At 42.8% G+C, this 13374-nt stretch overlaps 1 pseudogene; it reads right to left on the reverse strand.

The window, feature by feature from the left end:
- Positions 1–6705: 6705 nt before the first annotated feature.
- LOC127691939 (E3 ubiquitin-protein ligase Midline-1-like) lies at positions 6706–10144 on the reverse strand (annotated as a pseudogene).
- Positions 10145–13374: the final 3230 nt, after the last annotated feature.

A 13374-nucleotide genomic window follows, 5' to 3' on the forward strand; every position in this document is an offset into this window, starting at 1 on the left:
TAAGTAAGTTGTGAGGGTCTAAGAAAGTGATTTAAAGTGTGTAAAAATTTGAAAGGTTTCAATTCTTTCCCTCTTATGTTATTGTTATACTAAAATTCCAAAAGGTTGGAGTTTTAACATTAGTGGGTGGAGTTCTGATAAGCTATTAATTAGTCTAGCCCTTGTGAAGCACTGTCTACGGCGTTTTCCCCCCAATGGACAAAGGCTTGTTTTATTTTAATGACTGATACAGGTGATGCCGCAGCCAGGCCACTACGTACAGACACAGGGAAGCTTTATTTCTTGGTCTCGTCCTCCTGGCGCTTTCGTGCTTCCTTGGTCTCAGTCCTGCGAGCCTTAGCCTGGTCAGCCAGCAGCCTCTTGTGGGCGTTGTCTGCCTTCAGCTTGTGGTTGTGCTCCGTGAGAATCCCCTTGGTTTTGAATACATTCCCTCTGACCTTCAGGTACAGGCTGTGGTACATACGGCGGCCAGTCTTCTTAGATCCCCTGTATCTCCTGAGAAGCCGGAGCAGGATCCTCATCCTTCTCATCCAGGTCACCTTCTCGGGCATCCGAGCATCGGCGGTACCCTTCCCCTTCCCTGTGCCCATATGCCTGCTCTTCCGACCGGCGAAGGTGTTTTTCTGGCAGCGAGCCCAGGAATGGAATGGACAGTCACAGGCTTCCGGGTGATCAGCCCATCTTTGATCAGCTTCCTGATCTGCTGACAGGAGTTGGCATTGGTGATCTCATTGGTCTCACTGGGGTCCAACCATACCATTCTTTTTCCCACAGCGGAGGGTACTAGAGGCATGAGCATACTCATGGCTGAGGATACAGCAGCAAAAGGTCACCATCTAATGTTATCATAGTCCCAAACTCAAAAATTTAAATTTCCTTTCCTAGTTTTCTCATCGTGCAGAACTCATCTCTGTCCGATGTATATATAGAGTTCTCTGGATAGAGAGAATATTCATGCTTTAAATCCAAAAACGTAGCTTTTGCTATGACTAAAAAGTGTGAGGCTATTGCTTTTTCTACAATGAGGGTTTTGGTACAGATTGTAAACAGTGGTAGTAATAGTGTATCTAGGGGCTGGAGAGATAGCTCAGTGGTTAAGAGGACTGACTGCTCTTCCAAAGGTCCTGAGTTCAAATCCTAGCAACCACATAGTGGCTCACAACCATCCATAATAAGATTTCACACCCTCTTCTGGTGTGTCTAAAGACAGCTACAGTGTACTTATATATAATTATAAAATATTTCTTTAAAAAATGATAGATTATGTAAAATTTTGTCTCTTTTTGTAAACCTAAAAAAATTCTTCTAAGTTTCAGGGAGTCAAGAGTTGGATCCATTTGTCACAGGTCAAACACAGTGCAGATAAATATTCCTGTTAATCAACAGCTTTCCACCTACTACCTGTTCCTGAGGGTGGGTGTCATGTGTCCTGTGCCAATCACCACCACACACTCTCTGCTTTCTCTCCCTGTCCCTCCCTCTTTCCCTCAGTCTCCTTCGCCTAGTCTTGGGGCTATTTCTATAGCCCCAGTTACCAGGACTACAGGTCTGGAAGTTTCACGTGTACACTCAAGATAAAGATTGTCCCTTAAGTGCCTTAACTTTACTTTCTGTCCCTAGTCCATCTCTCCCAGCAGATTTCCAGTCAACTGAAGATGGTAAACTGCTCCAAATCAGAACCAGTGAGCCCCGAACTTGCTGAAAGCAGATGTAAACTAGCTGCGCCTCTAGTGAAACAGACGTCCCTCAGCCTCCTCTCTTCCTTCTATGCCTTTGACCAACATTCCAGTCTTTCTTAGCTCCTGACAGTGATTCCCTAATTTCTGATAAAAAACAGAAGAGATTTTACCTTATCAACAAATATCACGACCCCCCAAAATAGGATAAATGGCCTGACTCCACCCTAAACCCATCTAGCTTGCTTTTCTTCTTTTCCCAGCTTTTTTCCCCCCCAAGACAGGGTTTCTCTGTGTAGTCCTTCACTGTTCTGGAACCTTCTCTGTAGCCCAGGCTGGCCTTGAACTCACAGAGATGCATCTTCCTCTGCCTCCCAAGTGCTGGAATTAAAGGCCTGTGCCACCACTGCCCAGTGTCCCCTAGCTTCTGATTCCTATATATCCCTGCCATTCTTGGTTCTCTTGGTCTTCTGCTCTTCGCTTTTGGTCTGCTTCCCCTCTGTCCTCCTAGTCCTCCTCCTCCCCTCCCCCATGCTCCTCCCCTCTCTCTGTCTCTCTTTCTCTCTCTTTAGCAGTTCCTCCAGGCTCCCCTCAACGGTTACCAGGAACCAGAACATGTCCCCAGCCTGCCTCTCCTCTTTCCTTCCTCTCCTCTTTCCTTCCTCTCCTCCCTCCTTCCTCTCCTCTCCCTTCCCTCTCCTCTTTCCCTCTCCCCCTTCCCTCTCCCCCTTCCCTTGTTGCCAATAAACTTTCTTTTATATTAAATCTGTCTCATGGCCTTATTCCTCAGAGGGAATGCCTCACCATGAGCCTGCCCAGGTGCTCTCTTCAGTCTCATCACAGCCATTGTTTTATAAAACACAAAACTCTCCCTTTCCCTCTGTCTCTCCTCTCACGGTTCAGTTCAGTCTACTGGTCATGTGTAGTCTACCGTTCTCCCTGCTCCGGACTCTTCCAGATGCCTTCAGCGGTATTCTTTTTCATATCTACAAGAAAGATATTCTCCTCAACCATCCCTTGGAACAGTCATGTCCTCTTTTTATTCAAGAATTATAGACAAATGTGAGCCAAGATGTAGGTGCATGGGGTTGGACCCCAGCGCTCTGCAAGAACAAATACTCTAAAACATTGAACCGTGCCTCCAGCCCCTTGAGTCTACTTAATGCTGCAAGTATGTGTAAGGGCTTATGACCGAATCCTAGAACATGAGCAGCCTATCAGGAGATCCATCAGAAGAAACTGACTTTTTTTTTTTTTGCAGCTGTGAACTTTACAGTAGCTCTTTAGCTATGATTGGATCTACATGAGTCTGTCCTCCAATCATGCTGGACTTTTGGCAGGACTGACCTTGTTGCAGGTGTTGTGCATTCAGTCATAGCAGCTATGAGTTCATTTGTGAAACATTTCTGTCATGTCTGGAAAACCCTGTTTCTTTGACATGGACCTGGGCAGAGCTATTCTGTGGTTGCTCATTCCATGTTGTGCAATGGAGATGATTTGAATCCTTGAACAGCCAGTCTTTCAGATCAACTCCCTACTTACTAAAAGGGTAGAATGTGTCATAGATAACTATTTGTGGCAGTTTATCCCTAAGGGCTTGTTCTAATATGCTAGTCATGTTAAGAGCTTGTAACAACCATAGGAGGAATCAGGAAACAGGATAGATATGTCACATCAGTTTTGTCATGTCAACAGCATGTCACAAACACAAACCTATTTTCTAAAGTTGCTTCCACTTAGTGACACATTAGCAGTCATCTAGACTTGGCACTCACTGCAACATCTTTTTCTTTTTCTTTTTCTTTTTTTTTTTTTGTTTTTTTTTTTGTTTTTTTGTTTTTTTGGTATTTTTCAAGACAGGGTTTCTCTGTGTAGCCCTGGCTGTCCTGGATCTGTAGACCAGGCTGACCTTGAACTCAGAAATCCGCCTGCCTCTGCCTCTGCCTCCCAAGTGCTGGGATTACAGGCATGTGCCACCACCTCCCGGCTTGCAGCATCTTTTTCAACCCTCTTTTCTTTCCCTCATAAACCATTATCCATTTTTACCACTAAAATGTATGTAATTTCCAGACTTTGGCTGCATGTGTGGAGGTTACGTGACAACCTGAGGGTGTCCTGGACATCAGACTTGGTGGCAAATGGCATTACCCCCATGTGATGGCTATTCCCGCTTGTCAATTTGACTACATTTGGAATGGGAGGACACACCTGTGATCCAGATATTTTTTTTCCTAAAGATTTATTTATTATATCTAAGTATGCTGTCTTTAGACACACCAGAAGAGGACAACAGATCTCTTTATAGATGGTTGTGAGCCACTATGTGGTTGTTGGGGTTTGAACTCAGGACCTTTGTAAGAGCAGTCAGTGCTCTTAACTGCTGAGCCATCTCTCCAGCCTCTATGATCTTGAGGCATAGTGGCCATGAAAATCTTAGGCCCAAGCAAGGTAGTACACACCTTTAATGCCTGGAGACAGAGGGAAGCAGATCCCTAAATTCAAGGCCAGCCTGCTACAGAACAAGTTCCAAATCCAGGTGTGGTGGTATACACCTTTAATCTGGGACTTTGCCTGGAGGCCCACATAAGTACAATGGAAGAAAAGCACTTTCTTCTTGCATGCTTGCCCTTACTTGCCAGCACATCTGTTGGAGCCAACTTCTTCAGGATTCAATACAGAAGAAGGGTGGCTAAAACACACTCATGGGACTGAGAAAATACTAGATTCCTGGACTTGCCATTCACAGCTGCCCATTGTTGGGTTAGATGAACTGCAGACTAAGTCATTACAATAAAGTCCCTTAATATATAGAGACATTCCATAAGTTATGTGATTCTAGAGAACCCGGATTAACATGTCCCTGAACCATATGCTGGTCCTCTTTTATTCTATTCCCACAGCTTCCATCTCCCCAGATTTGCTTTGTGTTCTTACTATGAATTTCAGCCCTTCTTTGAGTATGTACCCGTGTTCCCATGTTGACATCTTTGAGTATGTACCTGTGTTCACATGTTGACATCTCTGAGTATGTACCTGTGTTCCCATGTTGAAATCTTTGAGTATGTACATGTATTCCCATGTTGACATTTTGAGTATGTACCTGTGTTCCCATGTTGACATGTTTGAGTATGTACTTGTGTTCCCATGTTGACATGTTTGAGTATGTACCTTTGTTCACATGCTGACATCTCTGAGTATGTACCTGTGTTCCCACGTTGAAATCTTTCAGTATGTACATGTGTTCCCATGTTGACATTTTGAGTATGTACCTGTGTTCTCATGTTGACATGTTTGAGTATGTACTGTGTTCCCATGTTGACATGTTTGAGTATGTACCTGTGTTCCCATGTTGACATGTTTGAGTATGTACCTGTGTTTCCATGTTGACATGTTTGAGTATGTACTGTATTCTCATATTGACATCTTGAGTATGTACCTGTGTTCCCGTGTTGACATGTTTGAGTATGTACCTGTGTTCACATGTTGATATCTTGAGTATATACCTGTGTTTCCATGTTGACATCTTTGCTCTCTTTGCTTTCTACCTGGAGCACTGATGCTGTCCATCATTACTGATCTACCTCAGGCAATATACCAGTTAGTTCCTTAAACAGCATTATAGGAAACTTCTATTGGACTTACTTATCTGAAGCTACATAAAGAGAAACTCACTACAGAGATTTGCTCTCTATAATGATTCTAAGTCAGCCACATTTTATAATTAGCTTCTCCTTACCCTTCATTTCCTTATGATTATATAGTTTTTTTTTTCAGATCAGTATGAAAAGAATTCTATCTTCAATTTTATTAGTCGGTTCTATTGGCAGATTCCTCTGTAGAAACAGTAAATTAGATTTTTTTCTTACAACTCTATGATAAACTGTACTAGGATATAGGGAGGTATCTACATCTTCAAATGTGCTTACTAAAAGACTGTAACTTTATAGGCCTGTACATTAGTGACTAGTACTTTGTGTACTATGTCTTATCATTACTTATAAATGTTGTTTTTGGTGACTTATATTTGGACAGTGTTCAAGGGCATGTGCTGATGTCCCAGAAAACAGAATCAGTTGAAAGTGGGATTGCTATTCGTAACCGGCCATGTTACAAATCTGTAGCTCCAGAAAGAAAAGAAAATTTGACTTGTGGAAGGGAAAAATAAGGCACTTATTAAATGTAGTGAAAAAGTTTCATAGGCCCAAAAATGACTGGTAAGAGATAAGGAAAACAGTTTTATACAATAAAACAGAATTCTACTTTTGACTTAAAAAAACCCAACTCAGCATGAATTTTTAAATCATTTGTAGAAATCAAATGACAACATCTAATTGTAATCTCATTCAAGATATTATCCCAAAAGCTTCAGCCCTGGAGAAGTTGGTGAATATATAACCAAAGTTTTATGGATCCCCAATCCATCCCATCAGTAATGGCTAAGCTTGGGGTCCAAATTTAATTCTTTCCTTCTCCCTTCTTCTTCATTCTATTTGATCCAATACAAGTTTCTGACATCACAGTTAAAATATCTCAACTTAAATCAGAGCAAGGAAGCCTGTGTACTTCCTTACTAGGTTCAAAATGATTTTATGTTAGCCATATATTCAGTTATTCTAAGTGACAGTACCCAAGCGTGGCCTCAATATGGAATAGAGTATAAGAGGATGAAAAACACACACATTTACAAAAGGATTTTTGCAAGCTCATAGGTAAAGGGCTGGTAAACTTATGGGCCTCTTAATGGACAAAACCAAGTGATTCCTAACAGCCGTAGTCCAGATTATGCTTCCTTTACAAATAATCTATATAGACTTTCCTCTAAATACAGAAAATTAAAGAAATTATTAAAGCCTTACTTAATACAAAACACAGTAAAAGGAAGGAAATCTCCCATGTGGAGCTCTATCTGAGCTGGTTTCTGGACAAATTGGGGGATATTTCATCATACTCTTGAAGTCTTAGTTTCTCAATCCCCTAAACAGTGGCCTCAACCTTTGTAATTCCGTGGGGCTACTGTGGAGCCGGGTCCTCAAGGTAGCTGTTCTGCCCAGTCCAAATGGTCTGGGATGGGAAGACTGCTTATAACTGTCAGACACTTGTTCCACACAGTAAAGGTGGGGCACACAGGCTGTGCAAGCACCACATGGAAGGTGTAGAGGTGGATGGAGTTCAAAGCTTCATACAAAGCAGTTGAGCCATTATCATACTGCAGCAGGATGCCTACACGCCAGCCGTGGGGGACCGGCTTGGTGGGGATTTCCTTGCTCTTATGTCTCACCACCCAGTTATTGTTGTAGAGGCAGAGGGCTCAGGGAGCAGAATTCGTCCCAATCTGTTCATGCTTTGGAGCCGATTTGTATGCAAGGCCAGTGGTGTACCATGTGCTTTTACTTATGACCACTTCCCGGCAATGGCGGCCACTACCAATGAACACATTTCCAGCTACTCCATAGCTCCCTTGGCTAGTTCAGGTGTGTGACTCTTTTTGGATGATGACTCATCATGTTCGACAGTCAGGTTGTCATGGGACACCTTCAGTTTTCGATGAGCAGATTTGGGATCCAGTTTGAATGGCTGACTGTTTGTCTTCAACTTCCCAGGCTCACTGCTGCGGCTGCCTGCTTGGTTGACGGCCTTGACTATGAAGACATACTTGGTGCCTCTGTGTAGGCTAGGTACAGTGTAATGGTTCTGTTTGATGTTGGGCACAATCATCCAGGTATCTGCTGAGTTAATGACATGACATTGGCTATGTGAATATGGTGTACTAGAGTTCATAGGGGACCACACTGAACTCATCATCTGAAGTCCAGTAGATGGTGATGGTGTCACAGGAAGCCATGCAGAACTCTTCTCTAATTGTGGAAGGGTTGGGAGATATTAGGTAATCCAGACATTCTAGCAGTTTCTTCTCCCAGGAAAAACCTAAGGCAAAAGTGTCAAATGTGTCATTGAGGTTGATTTCAGGAATTAGGACCTGGGAGGATGCAGTTGCCATGGAGACTCTCTCAGTGATAGTCTTTGCTGTCTGTAGAAAACAGGCATGGTCACTCTGCTTCAGCGAGTGTTCTGCTTGGGAGACGAGTGATACGGACCTTTCAATGCATTGTTTACAGTTTGCAATCTGCTGAGTTAGTTTTCGGAGCCTCATCACCTCGCCTTCTTTAATCTTTGTTGCAATAATTTGTCTTCTTTGCTGAATAATTCCAATGAGAAGATCACATTCTTTTGTCAGTTTGGCTTCTTGACGGGACGCATTGACTTCAACGTGTTGAAAAGTTTAGATGAGTTTAGCCAAAAGAGTCTCCAGTTCTGTGTTTCTATTAATAAGATTTGTGAGATTATTCTCCAAGTTTTGTTTCAGTTTGTCATAGCGCTTACTCAAAGCTGCCACCTGATGATCGCGGTGCCACCCAACCAGTTTATGCAAGGCACAGATTAACCGGTCATCCGTCACACAGTACATATTCACCTTCTCATCCTCCTGCTCCAGGCACATCAGCCCCCAGATGTGCCACTCTGGGACTGGCTCAATCAGATGATAGCCTGTCTTGTTCGGCTGGGTGGCTTTCAGGCACCCGTTGCAGTAGGACGCTTCGCAAGTAACACAGGTCTTCACAGCATCCTGGGCAGGATCCTGTTCACAGAACTGGCAGAGAACCTTCTCAGCAGAGGACATAGTGTTGGCATCAAAGGCCCGCTCCCTGCGGGTCTCACTGGGAGAGTTGCTACCTCCTGCCACCACCCCCACCCCACGCTCGCGCTCGCTCACAGATGCTTTCTGCAAACTGTCAATGACGTTTTGTAGGGGACTTTGCGCTTGAGTCCGCCTAGACCTCGCTGGCTAAGTGATGACATGCCAGCAGGTGGGGCACTGGAAGGCATTGATGGACTCCACAGGCTCAGTGAGAGACCAGGATGCGGCGGGCACAGTTGAAGCAGAGGCTATGTGTGCAGGGAAGCAGGAGAGGGTCCTCAAAAAGCTCAGGAGTGTTTCCATCTTCAGGCAAAACTCTCCGGGGTCATCAGCAAGATCCAAGGAAGCTGATCTCAGTCTGTCTCATGTTTAGAATCCAGCAGGGAGCGAGCTGCTCAGAAGCACACCCACAGGCTTCTGAGCGCGGACACCAAAGCCCACAAGACAAAAGCAACTCAGTGGAATCCATAGGCAGCAAAGTGCACGCTTTTCGTCCCCCTCCCTGCTTCTATACGCACTTTACCCAAGAATGATTATAAAGTTTTTAAGGTTTTTAAGGTTCAGACTCTTTCAGAATCTTTAGCATACACAAGCACACACACACACACACATATATATACACACACACATACACACACACACACATATATATATACACACATATACATATACACACACATACATATGGATATATACATATATACAATGGTTTTTTTTTAATATATATATATATATATACACACTATATATATGTGTGTGTGTGTGTGTGTGTGTGTGTATGTATATATATCCCCAGTGGGAAGTAGAATCACTCTCTCCTCTGCTTCAGCCTGCATGTTTCAGAGCTCAAAGCCCTGTGTTCCCCACCTCTGCCTATACCAGAGGAAGTCAAATAGTTGGTTGCTGCCAGGTTAAACTTCCTCTCTCCTTATAAGGTCAGGTCCAGCAAGCACCTGGAATTCTTCGTTATACAAATGAGGCATCCTCAGCCCCAACCACCATCCAATAGTTCCTATACACCCCTAAAGGTTTAAAGATCTTCGTCCTTGTCCCCAATAAACCAACTGTGCCCCGAAACCTGGCTCCCAAGAGCCTGTTTCTTTCTAAGTACGCTGTCCTTGCATCGCTCTGCTTCTCCATCTGGTGACTACCTACTGTAATATTATTTTCATTGCACCTCATAACTGTAATTTTGCTATTCTTATGGACTGTAAAGTAAATATCTGTGTTTTCTGATGGTCTTTGGTGACTCCTGTGAAAGGATCGTCTGACCTCCAAAAGGGTCATGACCCAGAGGTTGAGAACGACAGTTCTATTCTAGATTATTGCTTCCTCATTCATTTTTATCTGCTGATTTTTGTCTTTTAATTCTTTGTGAACACACTCTATATTTAACAATTTAGTAATACTGTCTACCTGTAAGTGTGCTAGCACTTTCGAAGATCTAGTATTTATTTAGTTTGTTGGCGGTACCATGAATTAGATCAAGGACTTCCATGTATTTCTCATAGGTTCTGTCTAGTGGTCATTTAAAAAAAATGGAATGCCGTAATAAGGCTTTGCTGTTAGGCTGTCACTGATACCGTGTTACCATCCCTATCTCCCCCTCCCCGCCCCCTGACCATAGATAACTGGAGAGAAGCCATGATTACTCGTATTTTAGTGTCTAATGTGGAATTCTACTAGTTAATAGAAATTGTTAAAGCAAGATACAAAATGGATGGACCTCATTACCATTGTAATGACTTAAAATACTGTGGGCAGAATCCATATTGCCGTCCACTCTCCAGACACAGGATCACCCCCCCCCCCCCAATGTCTGGTCCTCTATCAACTGCCCATAGCTTCCATATCATCTTCAATGTATCTTCTTTATTTTATTTTATTTTATTGTTTTGGAACAAGGTTTTACTGTGTAGCTCTGGCTGTCCTCAAACTCACTATGTAGACCAGGCTAGCCTTGAACTCAACAAACAGAGATACCCCTGCCTCTTCCTCTCAAGTGCTGCACCACCATGCCCAGCTTCTTCAGTCCCTGCTTATCTGAAGAACTAATCTTTGCATATTTGGAAATGGATGGTTGCATTTATTTTTGTTGTTTTGAAACTGTTTTACTGTGTAGCCAAAGCTGGACTGAACACTCAGGTTCTCTTGACTCTTACTTCAAACAGCACTGGGATTATTAGAGATGTGTTGGTATGACAGTTCACTATTTGTCTACTGAGGCTCTTAAGACACTCTCAAGCATATAGCTTAAACTTACCTGCAACTCCCCCAATCCCCCCATTTTTACTTTTGCAGAGCTTAAAGGTATAAGCCACCCTGCCCAATTGAATCACTTTCATTTTTTATGTTGTATATTTTGTGATAATGACATTTGAGCTCACACAACAAATGGCATGGTGGTTAATGTAGATTGTCAAGTAGAAAGGATCTGGAATCATCTAGGTGACAAGGGTATATACCAACCTGTAAGAAATTATCGTAAGTTAATTGAAATTTGAAGATCCTCTCTCTATATATTTTGGCAGCACTCCCTGGCTAGTGTTCTGCTCTACATAAAAAGGAGAAAACATGTTGAACACCAGCACGTGTCATTACTTCTGTTGCATTTCTATTGCTGTGACAAAACACCATGACAAAGGCAACTTATAAAAGAAAGCATTCAATTTAAGGCTCACAATTCCAGATGATTAGATTGCATGACTCTATGACCATCAGAACCATTATGGTGAGGAGCATGGAAGCAGGCAGGAAGACCTGGTGCTGGAGCAGTGGCTGAAACCTTAAATCTGACCCAAAAGGAGGCGGCAAAGAGAGAGGTAACTGAGAATAATAAGGGTGCTGAAACCTTAAAGTCCACCTCGAGTGATGCGCCTCCTCTAACTCAGTCACACCTCCTAATTATTCTCAAAGGGTCCCAGAAAACACAGTTGTCTATATCACTCTTCTTCCTGACTGTGGATGTTCTGCAGCCAAGTATTTCAGGCTCTTGTGCCTTGATTTTTTTTTTTTTCTGCAATGGTCATACCCTGGACTTGTGAGCAGAAATAAATACTTCCTTCTTTAAGTCGCTTGGGTCAGATATTTTATCACAACATTGGAGGAAATAATTTAGACATTTAATTTTATAAGCCAGAAAACAAAGCAATGACAAGAAAGACTATTAATGCTTGAACTGGGAGTGAAGGAGATGGCTCAGCATGTAAGAACACTTGTGCAAGCACGAGCATATGAGCTCTAAAACCAGCACCCAAAAGGAAGCTTCTCAGATGATGACTGAATAATGAACAGATATATGAAAGTAGTAGAATAACATTAGGAGCCATTTCATTGATACTGGTTTTTTTTTTTTTTTTTTAGGCCAGTAGTGTTTGGTTTTACCCTAGTTCTCTAGGCTATTTAGAGAGGCTATCTAGTCTAGACTCTGGTTCTTGGTCACTCAAAATAGAGTCAAGTATTGGTTCCATCTCATGGAACCCATGGGCTATAAGTCAAATCAGGCATTAGTTGGCTACTACCACAAATTCTGTGCCTCCATTGCCCTAACATGTATTACAAGTAGGACAGACTGTAGGTCAAAGGTTTTGTGGCTGGGAATGTGCCCACAATTCTCATTGGTAGCCTTCCAAGTACCTTCCCACACAAACAGGACTAAAATATAGGGGTGAAGGCTCCATGTAGGCACCAGTTCCACCTCTTTATGTTCAGTGAGTAGTGTGGGTATTATCATCAGCAATGGGAATCTTAGCCACTGGTGTTCTGTTCAGGAAATTTCCCCTGTGCCAATGTGATCAAGGCCATCTCCCACTTTCTCTTCTATTAGATTCAGTGTATTTGGTTTTATGTGGAGGTCCTTGATCTACATGGAGCTTTGTACAAGGAGATAAATATGGATCAATTTGCATTCTTTTATTTGCAGACCACCAGTTAGACCAGCACCATTTGTTAAAGGTGCTTTCTTTTTTCCATTGTATAGTTTGGCTTCTTTGTCAAAGGTGTGTCAGCTTATTTCTGGGTCTTCAGTTTTATTCCACTGATCAACCTGTCTGTCTCTGTACCAATACCTTGTGGGTTTTATCACTATTGCTCTATAGTACAGTGTCTTAGTCAGGGTTTCTATTCCTGCACAAACATCATGACCAAGAAGCAAGTTGGGGAGGAAAGGGTTTATTGAGCTTACACTTCCACGTTGCAGGTCATCACTAAAGGAAGTCAGGACTGGAACTCAAGCAGGTCAGGAAGCAGGAGCTGATGCAGAGGCCATGGAGGGATGTTTCTTACTGGCTTACTTCCCCTGGCTTGCTCAGCCTGCTTTCTTATAGAACCCAAAAGCACCAGCCCAAAGGTGGTACCACCCACAAGGGGCCCTCCCCACTTGATCACTAATTGAGAAAATGCCACACAGCTGGATCTCATGGAGGCACTTCCCCCAACTGAAGCTCTTTTCTCTGTGATAACTCCAGCCTGTGTCAAGTTGACACACAAAAACAGCCAGTACAATTGACCCCTTGTCAACTTGACACACAAACACATCACTATTAAGCCTCAACCCTTACTTTTTTTAGTTTCTTCCTTCATTTCTTCTCTGACCAAGCTATCACTGAGTAGAGAATTGTTCAGTTTCCATGAGTATGTGAGTATGTGTTGTTTTCGTTGTTCCTGAAGTCTAGCCTTAGACCTTGGTGATCTGATAGGATGCATGGGATTATTTCTATCTTTTTGTATCAGTTGAGGCTTGTTTTGTGACCATTTATATGTTCACTTTTGAAGAAGATACCATGAATTCTTGAGAAGAAAGTATATCCTTTTGTTTTAGGGTGAAATGTTATGTATATATCCGTTACGTCCATTTGATTTTTTTGGGGGGGGGTTTGGTTTTTTTGAGACAGGGTTTCTCTGTGTAGCCCTGTCTAGCCTGGAACTCACTTTGTAGACCAGGATGGCCTGGAACTCAGAAATCCACCTGCCTCTGCCTCCCAAGTGCTGGGATTAAAGGCA

Source organism: Apodemus sylvaticus, chromosome 9 (assembly GCF_947179515.1).
Source record: "Apodemus sylvaticus chromosome 9, mApoSyl1.1, whole genome shotgun sequence".
Taxonomy (NCBI): domain Eukaryota; kingdom Metazoa; phylum Chordata; class Mammalia; order Rodentia; family Muridae; genus Apodemus; species Apodemus sylvaticus.